Source organism: Erithacus rubecula, assembly GCF_903797595.1.
Source record: "Erithacus rubecula genome assembly, chromosome: 5".
Taxonomy (NCBI): domain Eukaryota; kingdom Metazoa; phylum Chordata; class Aves; order Passeriformes; family Muscicapidae; genus Erithacus; species Erithacus rubecula.
In genome coordinates this window covers 7347299-7363867 of record NC_136687.1, presented here as the reverse complement: position 1 = coordinate 7363867, position 16569 = coordinate 7347299, and the positions used below count along the sequence as shown (strand labels likewise).

General features: G+C 37.8%; 1 protein-coding gene across 5 annotated transcripts in view; it reads left to right on the top strand.

Moving 5' to 3' along the window:
* The window catches only part of ZFYVE28 (zinc finger FYVE-type containing 28), a 140844-nt gene that overhangs the window by 9522 nt on the left and 114753 nt on the right, over positions 1-16569 (top strand). The window contains exon 1 of one of the 5 annotated variants that reach the window (XM_079307012.1): positions 12351-12423. The exons of the other annotated variants lie outside the window; for them this stretch is intronic. The gene's annotated coding sequence lies outside the window, so the exon portion shown is untranslated. Of the gene's footprint in view, positions 1-12350; positions 12424-16569 lie in introns of those variants that run through there. 5 annotated transcript variants of the gene reach the window in all.

Here is a 16569-nt window from a genome sequence, read left to right as displayed (position 1 = left end):
GTGCCTTGTCTTTATTTCCCATTTGAAACAATGAGGTTGTCCATTTTATAATGTCATTTGACTTGTTCAGTGTATTTGTACAGCTTGACTAGCTTTTTGATTAATTTAGAAAAAAAGGTGTCTGGTAGAAATTCATACTTTGTTAGAAATCATATGTTATGTAAGACTCATGAAGAACAATTGATGAGTAATTCTCAAGAGTTAATAGGTGGCAACCTTTCTCCTGGAAACATTAGTTTTACCATAGGAAAGATAAGTACAGTTTTTGCTTAAGCCCAGAGTTATTTGTTATCAGTCAGGTCAAGCAGTAAAATGTTGAGAGGTTGGTTCCAGTTCTTTTTATAGTTATTTCTCTTTCTATATATATCCACATGTGCCTGCATGTTGTGTGAGATCCAAAACTTGTGTATCATCTGTGCATCTTTCAAATACAAATAGTCATACTTCTTATTTCTGAAATGGAGGACTGAGGCATGAAGTTGAGAAGAGGTTATTTGGTACCCTAAATGTAGGTCAACAGCCAAACTAGCCAGAAAAGCTCTATTTGGAGGTTTCTCAAGCATTTTATTCCTAATTTGCCACTTCTTTCTATCTAGTGCTTCTTATGAGATGATTTTCCTTTTAGGTTACCCTACAATATCATTTTACAGCTGAAGCAATAGACCAGATTGTATGTACTTTGCTATTCAAAGATTGGAGTGCAACTTACTGTTGCCATATGTTTAGATTTAGTGTCCAACTCTTGCTTACAAATGAGAGCATATGGGAGATAGGTAATGGTGATTTTCAACTGTTAATTAGTCATGGTTAAAATGATGCCTCACTAGCCATCCCTCCAGTTAGTTCTGTCTTTCTCATCTCTCCCTTGTGGTAGCATTTCTAGTGTATATGGACTTGTAAAACTTCTGAGGGGGAAAAGAAAGTTTCCTTCCACTAAAACAGTTCTGTAATTTGGAAGTGTGAGTCCTGAACTGAGGTGGTGCCTTTGACTTCCAGATTTTATATTTTGTTTGCTTTTTGTGAAATCAAGTTCTGATCTACTGAAAACAGGAATTAGATGCTAAATACTGGTACCTGTGATGTAAGTAGGCTTTACAGTGTTGGATAAAAAGTTTATCAGTAATGACTAATCTTAACCTTGGAACCTGTTTGCTACACACTCATGATAGGATGTGGATTTTAGTTACTCAGTTGCAGTCTGGTTACTTGAACCCTGTTACTACACACTGTTAATTATCCTTTCTTTTACTGCTTATTAGGCAACTTTTCTATTGCAATGCCTGAAATCTTCTGTAAAATAAGATATGGTGAAATGTTTTAGTTCAGCAGTGATCTCTTCAGAGCAAAGAGAGACATATTCACCTGTCTCCAGTGTCCAGGATACCTGACTCTCATCAAGAATTGTTTGTGGACTCCCCTTGTGTATTTTAAGTCAACTAGGACAGTAACAAAAATGCAGAAATGTGGCTGGTGTTCAGCTGGTTTTTCAGCTTGCAGCCATGTGCTCCTCTTACCTCCCTGATGTTGGTGTTGGAAACTGTGTAGCTGTGTCTTGCATTGAATCATCTTTCTAGGCGGGTGGAAACTTCCTAGATTTGTTAATATAGTTTTACAGACTCAGTTACCAGTTTAAATGGGGAGAGGGGCAACACAAACTCCTGTTTTGGTGGCAAGATGGTCTTTGTACTACCTTGTACCAGCTATGGAGTTGCATCTTCACTGTCTTTAGGGGTCATGTCTTATGCTCTGCTCATAAAATAAATACTGGTAAGATGAAACCCCGATCCAAACTGCACTGTTTCTATTGCTCTTTGTTTAGTGTGGAAGGTGTTAATTTCTGTAATGCAGAGGCCACTCTGAAACCTGGGTGAAATCATGTGGGACTGAGAGTTGGACTTCTGATTCAGTTCTTTAGCATAAAATAGCCTCACCCAAAGTTATTTTTAGGTGACATTAAGGTGCAGACTTTGTATAAAATGTTAATGCAAGTAATCTTGCAGTGGCAGAGGCACAGATAGCATGTGTTGGAGGCAAACCTCTCCAGAAGTAGTGAGGCAAGGCAGTGAACTGTGCAAAGGGCAGGGTTTCCATTCTTGACCTGCATGGTGCTTTGAGATAGCTGTTCTTACCAAAAAGTGCTGTGAAGGTATTTGGTGAATTCTGTGCTGTGAATTTGGCATATCAGTTCTCTGTTTCAAGTTCCATGTATGAATTGTCAAACCTAAAATTTGTTAATTTTGGGCTTGGAACCAGTAGAGTAAAAATATCAGCTAATTACACTATTTAAACATTAAAAAAAATTTAATGCTTTGAAAATGTTTCCTCTATTTAATTTTCATCAGCTGGTTCAGAATTAATATATTGAAATGACAGTATTGTCAGATACTGTAATATTTTTCACTGTGTGCTTACTGTAATGAGATTTTAAAAACTCATTTATTAATTAACAAGAATTTGTATTTTCCTCTTTAACCAAAAGCATTTTTTCTTTTTCTTTTTTTCTTTACTTGCACTTTGTTTACTTGAAAGGCAGCAAATAAAACTTCTGCACAGCTAAATAAAAAAGTAATATCTGGGATACACAAGTAGAGGTACTCTTACTTTGTAGATTCCTGCCCCCTCTCCAGTAAAGCAAAGAACCTGCACAAGTCACTGCATTCTGGGCTGAGTAGCAGAGTGATCACAAAAAGAACTGAAAGTTCTGCTGTTCTTAAGGAGAAACTCTTACAGCAGCAGAAGCTGCTTCTAGGGATGTTATTTGCTTAAGCAACTTAAAAGCAATATGGAGGATGATGTTACATAATGTGTTTCTCTATGTGCCTGCTTTTCCCAGTCCATTAGATCCATGTGGAGCAATTAGGTGCAGGAAAAAGGCAATGTGATGGAGAAGGGCAGCATTCCTGATGTTATTTCCACTGATAACACCTTGTGCTTGTGGGGGGGAGGAGAATTTCTTTTGTGATTCAGATTACTTTTCTCTCTGGATAAATCAAGGTGTTAAGGGAAGTCTATTCTTAACCATCCTTCAAAATTATTTTGAAATCCTAATTGTTTCAGTGAGGGATTTGCTGAGGAATATGGGGATTGAATAGAAACTGTCTATTAAGTGGTGTTGGAGCACCCTCTGCAGCCTCATAATAATATTTAAATGAGCTTTCAACATTTCTGGTTATAGATTAATGGAATGAATATTCAAAAAGAAAAATTAAGTATCCAGGTGCTTTATGCTGCTCTCTAGGCCCATCAAAGTACAGTAGTAGATCCATAGGGAAAAGAATTAATTAGCATGTTGTAGACCTTTTGTCTCTGTTACCCAACTGCACCTCTCCTGAAAAGAAAACTCTCAGCAGTTCCAGTAGGTTCACTGAAGTTCAGACTAAGAAGTAAAGAATAGCATGTCCAGTGGGAATGGTGTGAGAATTAGATCTGTGTGCCAGGCAAGTTATAATGCTATTTAACAAATTGAGGAGAAAAGCTTAAGAATGATTCCCTTTTGAACTGCCAGTTTACTGCCTTGTGATCTCAAGTTGCCAGGATTTGGTGACCTATGAGTCACGTCACAGCTCTGTGTTCAGCAGCAGGCTAATTGCTGGTGTCATGCTGGGATATTGGTTCAGGGCAGGTTGGGAAAGCATGTGACTGAATGTATTTCCAATCCTGTGGCCTTTTTGCAAATGTTTGGGTTTCTTCTAATTTGCTGTTCAATCATCTGACCCGTCTCAGTTTGAGCTGCATTAGTTTGCACAAGAGTGTGGTTAAGCATGAGAGACTACACAGCTGAGCCATAAACACATGAGTTGTTTTTGTAGGTGAATGCTCTTCTTAATGTATGACAGTGATTTAATTTTTGTCTATAATTTCTTACTAAATCAGTTACAGTATTTATACCAGGATCATGTCAAGCCTCCTTTCTGTTCCTTCAATGTGTTTAAAGAATTCATTCAGGATTTTGTAAAGATAACTAATGAAGCATATAGGAATTCTTTGTGAGGAATTACCTGGCTTTGGGTGCTACTATCATAGCTTTTTGTACATGATAGATGATGTGTAGCTGTGATCATCACAGAACTGAGCAGAGGGTGAGGTTGGAAGAGACCTGTTAAAATTGTCTAGTCTGTGCCTCTTGGCTTCTCAGGATCATATCTGGTCAGGTTCCAAATTCCTCTAAAGATGGAGACTCCACAACCTTTCTGAGCAGCCTGTGACAATGCTCAGTCACCTTTAGAGTAAAAACACTAATTTCTGATGTTTAGATGAAATCTCTCATATTTCAGCTTGTATCTACTGGCTCTTTTGCTCTAACTAGGTGTCACCCCAAGTCTCTATGAGTATTCTTTCTGCCTTCCCATTATATATTTATATACATTGATAAGATCCACTCTGTTCTCCAGACTGAACTGCTCTACTTCTGTCCTAGCATGACAGATGTTTCTAGGCCAATATCATCAGCCTTGGATAAACTATCTCCATTATGTCCATGCTGTTCCTTTTCTAGGGGGTCCAGAGCTGGACCCAGCACTCCAGATGCCTCCCTGGTCCTGACTGGAAAGGCAGGCTTAGCTCCCTGTCCCTCAGTGCTCAGGAGGCAAGTGCAAGGGCTTGTTCATGACCTATTCTTCAAATTTGGCAAAAGTTGTTTCCACCATCTCTTTGGACAGCCTATTGCTCTGCCTTTGTAACCAGTTCCCTTCCAGCTCCCAACACCAATCTAAGCCAGTGTGACAGCACTGTGACCATTTCTGGCCTCTTTCCCACTGCTCCTCCAGCTTTGGCTGTGACATTTGTTAGAGCCCTTGTGAGCTGACTCAGCCTAGAAGAAAGCAGTTTGGACATTTGAAAGGAGAACTGAACTCTTTCCCACTCTTCTTTCTGTCCCTTGGAAAGCTTCTCCCCCCACATTTGCTGATTAAATCAATTAGACAGTGAAAGGCCAGATGAGCTGTAGTCATCCACTGAGTGGTAGCCAGCCAGGTATGCAGGGCTGGGGGTGGAGGATTGGGAGGAGTGGGATTACTCCTAGCAGCAGTAACTCAATGAAGTTCATCAGTGAAATAGAATCTTTTGTCATATTGAGGAAATGAACATTTCCAAGCCTGTGGTTTCATGAACTTCTTACAGAGCACAGTTAAAACCCTCACATTTTCAACCATGTTGAGTGAAATTGCTTTAGGTCAAAAGCAGAACATGAACAAAGATCCGAGAGAGAACCTAAATACATGTGGTGTGACTAAAGCTATTGAATGAGGCAGTGAAGTTAATGTATTTTCTTTTCATTTTTTAAGCAAGTCAGAAAATAAAAAGACTGATTGTTTCTTTCCCCCCCCCTCTAATTTTTCTTTTGAGGAAGGACAGGTTTTGACAGTTAACTTTTCGTGTTCAGTGACTGATAGTTATTTATTGGACCATACACCTTGAAAAAGTGTCTATTCTGTTTCATTCTGAGTCTTCTTGGCAGGTTTATGTGTGGGTGCATGGTGTGGGTGGCTTTTTTATGATGAGCATAAGGAATCATCAGTTTTGGTGGGGAAAATTCATCTGGGAAAATAACTTTTTTTTCACAGAAGCTTGGACTCTGGAATATAGCTGCATTTGCTGATTTAGGTTTTGGTCTGCTTTGGCTTCTAAAATGTCATTTTGAGGCATCCAGACAAGTTTCCTTTTCATAAGAGATTGGGTAGATTTTAGGCTGTTTTTAGAGAAGCCTCTAAAGAAGGTTTTCTCTCAAGAGATGGTTATGGTTTCTTTTCCATAATGAAAGTAACAGAAGTCCAGAGTTTATCTGTTTATTCTTATATGTTATTGTTGTAGATGATTCCAGAAGGTGCCTGTGAGTTGATGAAGGAATGAAGAACTGAATAATTTTGCAGGTGGTTTCTTTGGAGATGTTGGCTCATGGGGAGAGCAGCCAGGGCTGTTGCTTCTTCTGCCAGTCTTCTATTCAACATCTGTGTGCTGCTGTCATACAGCACACCTTGAATAGCCTCACTTTCCAACACCATAAAGCTTTAAAATAAAGCTACATTGACTTTTTCTGTCTTCTCCACTTGCAAATAGTCAGAGTATTTGCAGTTATGTAGGCATACAAGAGTTGCAGAGAGCTGCCCCCGTTTTCTAAGGGAAGAGCTATTGCCAAGCTATTCAAAGGCTAACTTTAGCCTAGTGGGGCTTGTCTGCTTCCCACATCGAGGAAGTGAAAGACACTTCTGCAGGAGACAGTCTGGAGCATCTGTAGCTAGTTTGTAGTGTGACTTTTCTCCTAGAGGAGCTTTGTCTCTTATTTTTCCTGCTAACTGCTAAGCATGATAAGTCACATTCCTGTAAGTCTTGCTTCTGTGGATGCTCTTCTTGGAATTCCTGAAATGAGCTGGTAAATCCGCTTTCATCAGTTGAAGGTATTTTCATCAGTAGTAGTATTTTCTCTGGAAGAGGTACTTTTGTTTTTTCCATTAAAAAATATTTAAAATTTTAGAGATAGCTGGGAATGGAAATGCCATAACTATCAGTTAAGAGTTTGTATAGGATTCTTCCAGTTTCTGGCCTTTCCTGAAGCCCAGATCTTCTGTGAGAAAAAACTTAAATAAACCTGATAGTAGAGAATGTTCACAATAATGGTCATGTTGTTTTAGTCTGTTTTTCTCCTCTTTGTTCTTTTATCTCATGAGAAAAACATCAGGTATCCTGAATTGTTATTGTAAAGGTATTATGGCTTCCAAAAATAAAAAGAAAAGATTTGTAAGAAAAGATTTGTTAGAAAAGCTTTTTAGTGAGATTCACCAAAACTTGGTTTGAGTGCTTTCATACAGCTTTTGTAAATGCAATCCTTGTTGGTGCCAGAATGTTCTTAATGGTAGTAACTGCCTCAAGGTGAAATCCAGTTACTGTTTCAGAAAATTCGTATCTTGTCTGATTTTTTGTTTAGTGACTAGAAGATATTGCATCCATTTTAAGGTAACTTTTTGATTTAGTTGGGATGGCTGAAAGAAAATAACTTTCCAGGATAACAGTATTGTATTTTATAATTTTAATAACACTTAACTGCAAAATTAAATGCCAAATTATGTCCTACTAGTAGGTATAATTTTCTTGTTAATTTTGCCATGTCTGCAGAGAAAATATGAGAGGATCATTATATTTGTGTTCTGTCTTTATGTATTTTTTTTCCTCACCTGAGCGACAGTCACAGAATGGCTGAGGTTGAAAGGGATCTCTGGAAGTCAAGTGGTCCAATCCCACTGCTCAGACAGGCACATCTAGAGCTAATTGCCCAGAATCATCTCCAGATGGCTTTTGTGTATCTCCAAAGATGGAGATTCCACTGTCTCTGGGCAAGCTGTGCCAGTGCTCAGTCACCCTCACAGTAAAAAAGTGTTTCCAGGTGTTCAGAGGGAGCCTCTGATGTTTGTTTGTGTCCATTGCCTCTGGTCCTGACATGGGAGCCTCTGGAAAAGCTTGTCTCCATCCTTTATGCTCTCTCTCTGCATATGTACAGATGTTGACGAGTCCTTGTTCTCTTCTTCAGGATGAACAGTCCCAGCTCTTTGACTTTTCTCACAGGAGCAGTGCTCCAGTCCCTTCATCATCTTAAATTGAATTAAAAATGTTTGTGACAGGTTCTTCTTAATACCAAAACTGGCCAGAATAGCTTTTTTGAGAAAGATAGTCAGGGTTTTCAGGCCACATTTATAATGTTCTTGTTTGTCATCTCCCAGCAGAGAAAAGGAATTGCTCTGGTAGGGCTTATATTATATAATGAATATTCAGTTACTATGGCTTAAGAGTTTCCAGGATTTTGTTAGGCATCTCCTCGGGTTTCTTGTGCTCAGTATCTTGATTTCTATTGCCTGTGGTGATTTGACTAAAGGTAGCAAGGTTGTGTTGCTACATCACTGATCATTGTCTTTTTAATTATTGTCTGGGTAGATAAATATCACATAAAGGGCATTTTTAGAAGTCTCCAGGTCAAGACTCCTGCACAATTTAGATATTTTCCTAAAAGTAGAGTGACCTGAAATTGTATTGATTTCATTATTTTATGGTAGTTTGCATTCATGTTTTTAATGTGTGAACCTCGAGGGTAAAATAATCACCCTGAGGAGTAATTCAGATGCAAAAAGGCTGAATTAACTCCTTTATACCCACTGTCTCAGTCTTCTGAACATCACCAACGTTTGAGTTTTAACTGATATTTCTAGCAGCTTTTTCTAAAGAATTGTTTAACTTGAGCAAAATATCTAGTGAGAATGGGACACTAAAATTGAATTACAGCTTGAAGTAACAATATGATAAAGCAGAGCCCTCAGGTTGTCATATGAAAGATGCAGAACTTTGCCTCTTAGATATGAGTTTATCTGATTTTAGGGTAATCATCCTAATTTTGAATACCTCTGGGTGCTGCTTACTTTTGCTTTTCCCTTCAACAAATTTTGTGTAAATGTAGTTCTGTTTATACTTTGGGAATGTCTTTTATCTACCTTGTTCATAAGTTTAGTTTTCTACTGATCTGCTTTCAAGTGATCAGATCAGCCCTTCTTAATGAATTCAGTTTCTTGGGAGTCATGGCCTATTCTTTTCTTCCAGCAAGACTAGATTTGCACTAATTTAGCACTAGATTAACATTAAATTGTGCTAAACAATTGAAAAAAATGTATATTTATTTAGAGTGATATCCTGGTCCTCTTCCAAGTCAAAGGGGGCTCTTGTTATTCACTTCACTTGAAGGTAATATTTCATAGCCAGCTTTTGGAAGGTACATGGGCCAATGCTTTGATTCTAGCCTGCCTAGTTAATGTTTTATGTATTAAGAAAATAAAAAATTGTGTGATGTACCTGCCCTTCAACCGAGGTTTTCCTATCTTTTCTGTCCCTGTGGCATCCCTGATGCAGCTCAGAGAAGATTTGGTGCAGCCAGTTGAGGCAATTTATCAATTTCATGGCATCAGGTAGAGTTGCTGTGATGTGCAGAAACTGCTTCTTCAGGCTCTGGCAGTGAGATCCAATAGCTTCAGTTATTCTCAGAGGTGTTTTCAAATAATTGCATGTGTAAATCCCCTTAGGTAATTAGTAATTATAAATTAGATTCAGTAAGTAATTCATAAAATCACTTAGTACAAAAACTGAATGTACATCTTAAGCAGAGGTGACTCTGTGTGTTGACAACTGAACGTGAAATATGTCTGAGCTAGTTAAGCAAGTAACAATACTTTTAATCAAATATTCTTGTTTTCTTACTGTCTGTACTATGCAGTTTGAGCTGAAAAGCACTGTTGCCCATGACCAATTGTCTGAATAAATAAATTTCACCATAAAGAAACTCTCATAACTTGTAAAACGGAAACATTTGAATGTCTAACAAGAGTTTGCTTACATAATTTGTGTGCTCTGTTTGTTGATGTGTAAATTGCAAAAATGCTTTCTAGTTGCAACATGTCAGCCTTAACATGGATTTTTACTTATTAGTTTTATTGAAAGTAATTATACATCTTCAAACAGGCACTTATGCAAGGAAACAGGTTAACTTTTAGAAACATAGCTGGAAATATAATCTTAAATCGCTTTTTTTTTTCTTACTATTTAGCATTTTAAATGCAGATTTTAGTAGGCTTTAGAGATGAGTTTAAAAAAAAAGTATAATGCAGCAGGTAGGAAGAGATCTGAATGTCTCATTCATATTTTAATAGCCCAAGTCTCTTATTAGACGTTATAAATCAACACAATGTTTTAAAACAATAACTACTGAAAATCAGTCAGATGTGTTGGGTGGGTTGGTTTTTTTAAAATTTGTTTTGTTATGTTTGAAGTGTTTCCAGCAACTCGATAAGTGAATCTTTGCTTGAACTTGTTTTTGCAGGTGGTTGGTACCTGTAGCAAAGATTGCAGGGAATTGGGTACAGGTTTCTTTTCTTTTCTTTGGAGTTTTCAGAGGTTTTTTGTATTTCTTAGTATATGTTTTAATGCTATTAATTTCCAAGTAAACAGATTATTATGGGTGAGAACTGAATACACAGCATAATCTAGCAAATTTTAGTCTGTATACTGCATTGCTTAAACAGTGTACAATAGAATTGGATGACTTAAGGTTTGTAAATGTCTAAACTTCCCATGAAACTGATTTCTACTAGTTTCTCCTGGAATTCTTCATTCTCTTAAATGCTTAGCTGAGCAGCAGATGGAGATAAAGAGTACTCATAAATTGTGTCTTTTTTCTAGTTTCTTTTTCTGTGTTTTGATAACATATTTTTATAACACATATTTTTATAGCTGGTTAGGATTGTAGATACGTGGGCAGTGTTAAAGGCCACCTGTTGATAAGGTCAGTCTATGGCAAATTTATATCTGTGCTACTTTCTCATCTTGCCTGGTGACTTTAATTAAATTACAGAAACCAAAACATCAACACTCCACTGCCCTTAATCCTTTAGATGCTATCCATTTTCTTTCTCACTGTTTTTATTTGAGAAATAAATTCGAAGTTTGTTGATACCTCCTGAGTCTTCAAACCAAGATCTTCAAAGCTTCATTATAAGTCTGTCTCAGCCTCCAAACCCAAAAAAATCTTGCCACTCTCTACAGGTGGATATGCAAGATATTAAAGGACTGAAATTGCACCTTATTTTCTCACGTTTCAGGGACAGTATGCCTGGGAATTGTCAAGCACCCAGACACTGTGGAACATAGAGCAAATGTGGTGATAGATGATAATCCAGTGGAGGTGACTTGATCACAGTGAGGTTCATCATGTGAAGTACATGGAGTGTGCTAAACCTCTTAATACTTGATTCTGTCCACTGAGTGACCTTGCTTTTTGCTGGAAAAAGCACTCTCTTGTGTTGTTTAGACAAAACACATCCATTGTTGAAATGGGACTGTTTTGTGCTACTTACTGAGTGTTTGCTTTGTTTATATGTGGGCAATCCACCTGAAAACTACCTGAAACAATACAGCTTTTCTGCATAAAATGTGACTGTTAGCGTCACCACGGAAGTTTACATTAGGGTGTTCATGGATTGAAAGGATTTGTAGATTCCTTTTGCTTATTCTTCAGCATTAAGTCTTTTGTACTCTTTTGTTTTTTTTTAACAAACAGCTAAAGCTAGTTTTGTAGCAGTTTGACACTGCTGAATTTTTACACAAGTCCAGAAGCCAGAAGTTTTTGAACACTAGTGTTTGGTTTCACAACAGATTTTGCATGTTGTAGGCAAGTCACATAAAATCACTAAGCAGTGTGTGGGTGTGATGATCAGGCACTTTGGAAGGTAGTTTCTAACACCTCAAATCAGTCTCTGCTCATTGTAACTATAGAAGTTAAGATCTACCTTTCCAAAATAGGTACTAGTGAATAGGGGGAAATTCTACCTGGATAAAACTCATAGGAGTATTTTTCGTAGAATAGGTTTCAACATTAAAAAGTATGCATGTGCTTTTTCGAAGTATGTGAGCATATTTTTATTTTTCTTTATGCTTTTGGACTTTTTTCTTTTTGGTATTCTGTCCTTTATAAGCAGCACTAGTGCTAACTGTGAGCTGTCATCAGTGGCACACTGCAATAATGTGACTGAATGATTACACCACAGCCTTGCAGGAAGATACAATCATTCATTTGCAGTAACTATCACCTGCCGTTTTCATGTTGTGAAGAGAATCTTGAGCTTTGTTCAGCAGTGGCTTTTGGGCTTGGTTTGGGTCTGCATAGCACAGTTTTGGTAGCAGGGGGGCTGCAGGAGTGTCTCTTGAGTGAAGCTGCCAGAAGCTCCCTTGCTATCCAGCAGAGCCAATGCCAGCTGGCATTCAGTGAGAATTTAAATATATACCTAACAAATTATAAATTAAATTAGTAGTACAGCATAGTTCTGCAGAGGTTTTTCCTGATACAGTGTAACTTTTGCAGAAGTGTGGTAGTGGCAAATTTTTTAACCTGGAATTTTTAAATCCATGATATGCTATCTAGCTGTAGTTTGCTTAAATCAGAACTGAAAAAGCAATTGTGTACCAGGTTCTGATGGACTACAAAGCAAGGTCTGCCCCTTGCAGAGCTGGTCTCTGGTTCTTTAGCAGACACTGTTACAGATTTTTTTGTTATCAGCTTCTCACATTTCTGCTTCTATACCAAGGACCTTGATTTCAGTGCTGTGCATGATACTGGTCATTTTAGGTGAGCAGAGGTGACACTACTGCATTGCTGCACTGAAATGAGGAGTGCCTTGAAGGAAGATGGTTTGTAAGGAGAGTGCAGAAGGCAATTTCCCTCAAAGAGTTACAGCTGTACTGATTGCTGAGAAGTGGAGACAGCCTTGCCTGCCCAATGAGGGTGGGTGTTATAAGAGTGAGTTAGTTGGTTATCAGTTAGTTGGAGCTTGGGAACCAGAGTCTGTGTATTTTGGGGATGGAGTCTACTGGCTTTGCTGTGAGGAGGAAGGGACAGACAAGGTAAGATGCTGTGTGAGGGACAGACAGGGTTAGGTTGCTGGGTGAGGGATGGGTTGGGGTTAGGTAGTCATGCAGAACAGAGAAGGAAACTTGCAGAGAGTAGGAGGGAAGGAGTCAGTGCTGTGTGGAGTTGCCTGAGAGAAATCTGCTGACAGAAGGCACAAAAAGTTTTTAATAAGGGACTGGTGATATTGCCAGTCGTGTCTGTCTCAACAACTGCAACAGTGCCTGTCTTGCTGAGCACAGTCTAGAGCTGGGTCACATCATCCCAGCCAGCTGCCCCTTGCTTTACCTGACTCCCACTGAAGGAAGCTGAACTCTTGTGTCAGCAAGTTCCAGTTTGGCACATTTATTGGCTAATGTGATTGTTCAGGATAGCAGCACGCTTTGGGCTTTCTGCTATGTGGAAAAGTATTGGAGGGTATTTTTTTTTTTTTAGACATATTAAGGATTTCTGTTCCTAAGGTAGTTTGGTGTCCTAAGTTATTCACATCTATTTAACCTTCTTGTGTTTTCAGCTTCCCTGCACCTTGCATCTTTCTAGTGATGTTGCAATTGCACTGTGATGGAACTGAAGTTGTAGAGCAAAAAGAAGAGGAGTGAGGGTTGAGAAAAACCAAAGAATAAATAGAGTGAGCAGGAATGTTCCTTAACCTGTTACTGATGTTGAAATTACAAATATGCATTAGAGAAGCATGTTAAGTATCTCAGCTAGCTTTCATCTGTACTCTAATTATAAGAAGAAATTATAGTGTGTGCTTAAGTCTTAGAACAAACAAAACACAAAAAACCCCAACCAAAGCCCTATTCTATGACCAGAAATGTAGGGATTTCCTTGTAAAATTTTATATATATTCATGGCTTATGGTTATTTTTGATTGCACTTTATTTATGGTTATTTTTGATGGAATTACTTTTGCAGAGCTGATGGTGTGCTTTATTCACAAGGTGCTAATACTGCCAGAGCTCAGCTATGATCTGTGTTAGTTCTTGCTTTTCTGGTGAAATTGCTATAGAAACTTGGATGTGAAAAAGTATTATTTGGCCACATTTCCACATTATACTTGTGAATTACAAATATAATTACTGATGATAGGTTACAATGCTGTATTTCATCACAAAACATTGCATTCTTGGAAAAGCAATCTTTTCCATAGCCTGAAATTTCACATGGCATTCATGATGGCCTTACCAGAAATCATGAGAAAACAGCTGAGAAATGTAATTGCTTCCTTTTCAAAACAGACTAAGCAGAAACGTGAATAAAGCTGCATTTACAGTGTAAAGCACAATCAGTATTTATCTGAGATGATCTAAGGTATATCAATAACATTTCTAGATTTTGCTTCAGTGATAAAAGGCAAGATCTTTTTAGATTGGGATCTTGGGAATCGTGAGAAGAATAGTGACCTTCTGCTATTTGGGCATAGTCCTCTTAAAGAAGGAAAAAGATGAAAATGTGGTAGAACATTTTTTTGATGGAATGGTTGTATTGCTGTGAATACTTCTAAAATGATTCTTGGTGGTGAATAAATTCAGATAGTTGTAAGCATCTCCTAGTGCTGCTTCTCTCTTCTGGATCATTGCTTGTAGAGATGTTCTGTGTGGATACTGGCCCCTCTCATGGCAAAAGACAACAAGAATAGTTCCCTAGGAAATTCCATTGCTGGTTTTGGGGGTTTTTTTGTGAAATTTCTTAGTGGAGCAGTATCTCTCATGCTGCATCACCTAGTTCTGAGGATTTGGGGTGATCCCTGGCACTGTGTGCTTTCCACTGGCAGGGCCTTTTCCAGTTCATCTGGGCATCCTTTCACTTTGTTGTTTGGAAATAACCCAAATTATTGTCTTTTTCTTGTGACTTCCTTGGGTGTATTTTCTTGTAAAATTACATGTGCATCTATATACACATACATATTTATTTATACTCACATGTTGACTATATCATTAGAGTTTTGTAATAATGAAGTGATACTTAGGAGTTGTGATGTATGCTTGAGGTTGGACTATCTACTTGGGAGATTTTTCCACACTTAACTGGGCTATTGAAGCAGTGGTTTCTTATTGCTGGGCTCTTTGTGGCCCCCACCTGTGGCATTTGCTGCCTGGGCTGAAGATTTCTGGCTGGACACTCATGCACAGCATGTGCAGGTGTGGGCAGGGTGTGCAAGTGCTTGAGGAAGAGCTTTTTATGGATGACGCTGTCACCAGCCAGGACAGAATGATCATTTCCTCAGCAAGAATAATTTTCAAATTTTTTTTTCTGTTCAGATAAAAACATTTCCTGTCTTATTTTGGGAGGCCAAGTAATATCAACAGGTTATTGCACAAAGAAATGAACAAAGATTCACCATTAACATTTCACTGGTGATTGTGGTTTTCTAGCCTTTTTAGAAAAGCTTTAAAAATAACAAATATAGCAAATACTGAGTGAAAGGACATGTATGTGTTGTGAAGAAGTTTTAATTTCTGCTTGTGGAGCTCATGTTATCCTGACTGTCAGAGTTTCAATTTGCTGTTGGGAACCAAGGATGGTTCATTAGAAGCAAGACAGAAGAAACCACTTTAGGGTTTATTCGTGACTTAAAAGAATGTGGCTTGTGGTGGTGTGTTGGAGGCTTTGAAGTGGTGACTCATATTGTGCATCATCAGTATCAGGAAAGAGTGCTTTATATAACATTGATTTTTGTATCTTGGTGAGAAATTTCAGACAAGAAGACTACATTTAGAAACATTGAATGTGATGTTTGAAGAAATGCCAAGCTGGAAGTTTGAATGATGCACGAGTAACTTCAATAAGCAGCTTTGCAGCAGGGCAACTGGGAATTTCATGTATTTATTCCAGCTTTAGCTGTTACAAGCAATTTGTATTCTCATGATTATTATAATTTTGGAATGGTTTAAGTACAAAATGATGGTATGTGGTATTATTTATATCAGGTTCTGTATTGGACTTATCATGACTGATACAGTGATCACATTTTCCTTAGCTTTCTGTTTAGCATGAATAGCATAAAACTTGACCAGCTGGAGCTGTTTGGAAATAATGTGATTTGTATATCATCAATATACTGCATCATCAGAAGGGGTTTTTTCATTCATTCTCCTTGTAGCTTTTTGTATACTTCCTTTTTATTATTAATTAACAGCATAACTGTGACCTAATAAATCTAAGTATTCAGCCTTAAAAAAACCCCAACCCCATCCTGGAGCATTTTGGGAAGCTGTCTTATACTTAGATGTAAGAAAAGTCCAACACAGCAGAGTAAATGAAACCAACACTTTTTGGAGTTCTGAAGCTGTCTGTTGAATGTGTTCAGGAAGTTCATAAAGAAACTTCTGTCCAGTTTCAAGGTGGTATAGGATGGTAGGGCAGGAGTTTTATGGCCTGAATGGCAATTTATGCACTGTGGTATAATGTTTATACCTGTATTTTTCCTAATTTTCACTCATCTACAGTTAATATGATTGTTTATAAGGACTCACAGGAGAAATTCCTAAAATAAGGATGGATTTCATTGTAGCTATAACATGATTTCAATCTGTCTGAAGAAGTCAGATACTTTGATTACTTCCTGTGGTTGTTCGAGCATTTTTCTTACTTTCCACCTTTACTCTTAGGAGCATTTGAATTCTGGTGTTTGGGAGAAGGTCATGTGAGGTATTAACATGCTTTTCTTTACATTTTGGGTCTCAGCAGAGTGAGGTGTGGTTTAGTGCCATTTATACCTTGTGTGTCTTTTTCTGGTTTTGGCTTCCATGTCACCAATTGAAGCCTTTTGTTGCCATAGGATTCAGAGGATTAAAAAGTTATTATTCATATAAACTACTTGTAAACATAAGTTTTTAAAGGAAAATTTATTTTTCCAAACAAAACAATGTGTAACGCCCTTCATTTTAAAAGATGAGCCTGCAGTAGAAAGAAGGAGGAATACAAAATACCTGACGTTGCATTGTTTTTTTCAGTATTGATGTTAGCCTGCTGTTTTTACTGTTTTGGTGCAAGCTTAAAGGAGGAATTAAATTATTATTCTTCACTTCCCTTAGTGGTCTGATTTAGTAGGCTCTGCTTATTAGGTAAGAAAGAAGTTTGCAGTCTTTTTGCAAAATTCTATTTTGTGTATTGAGACTTGAGTTTGGAGTACAAAT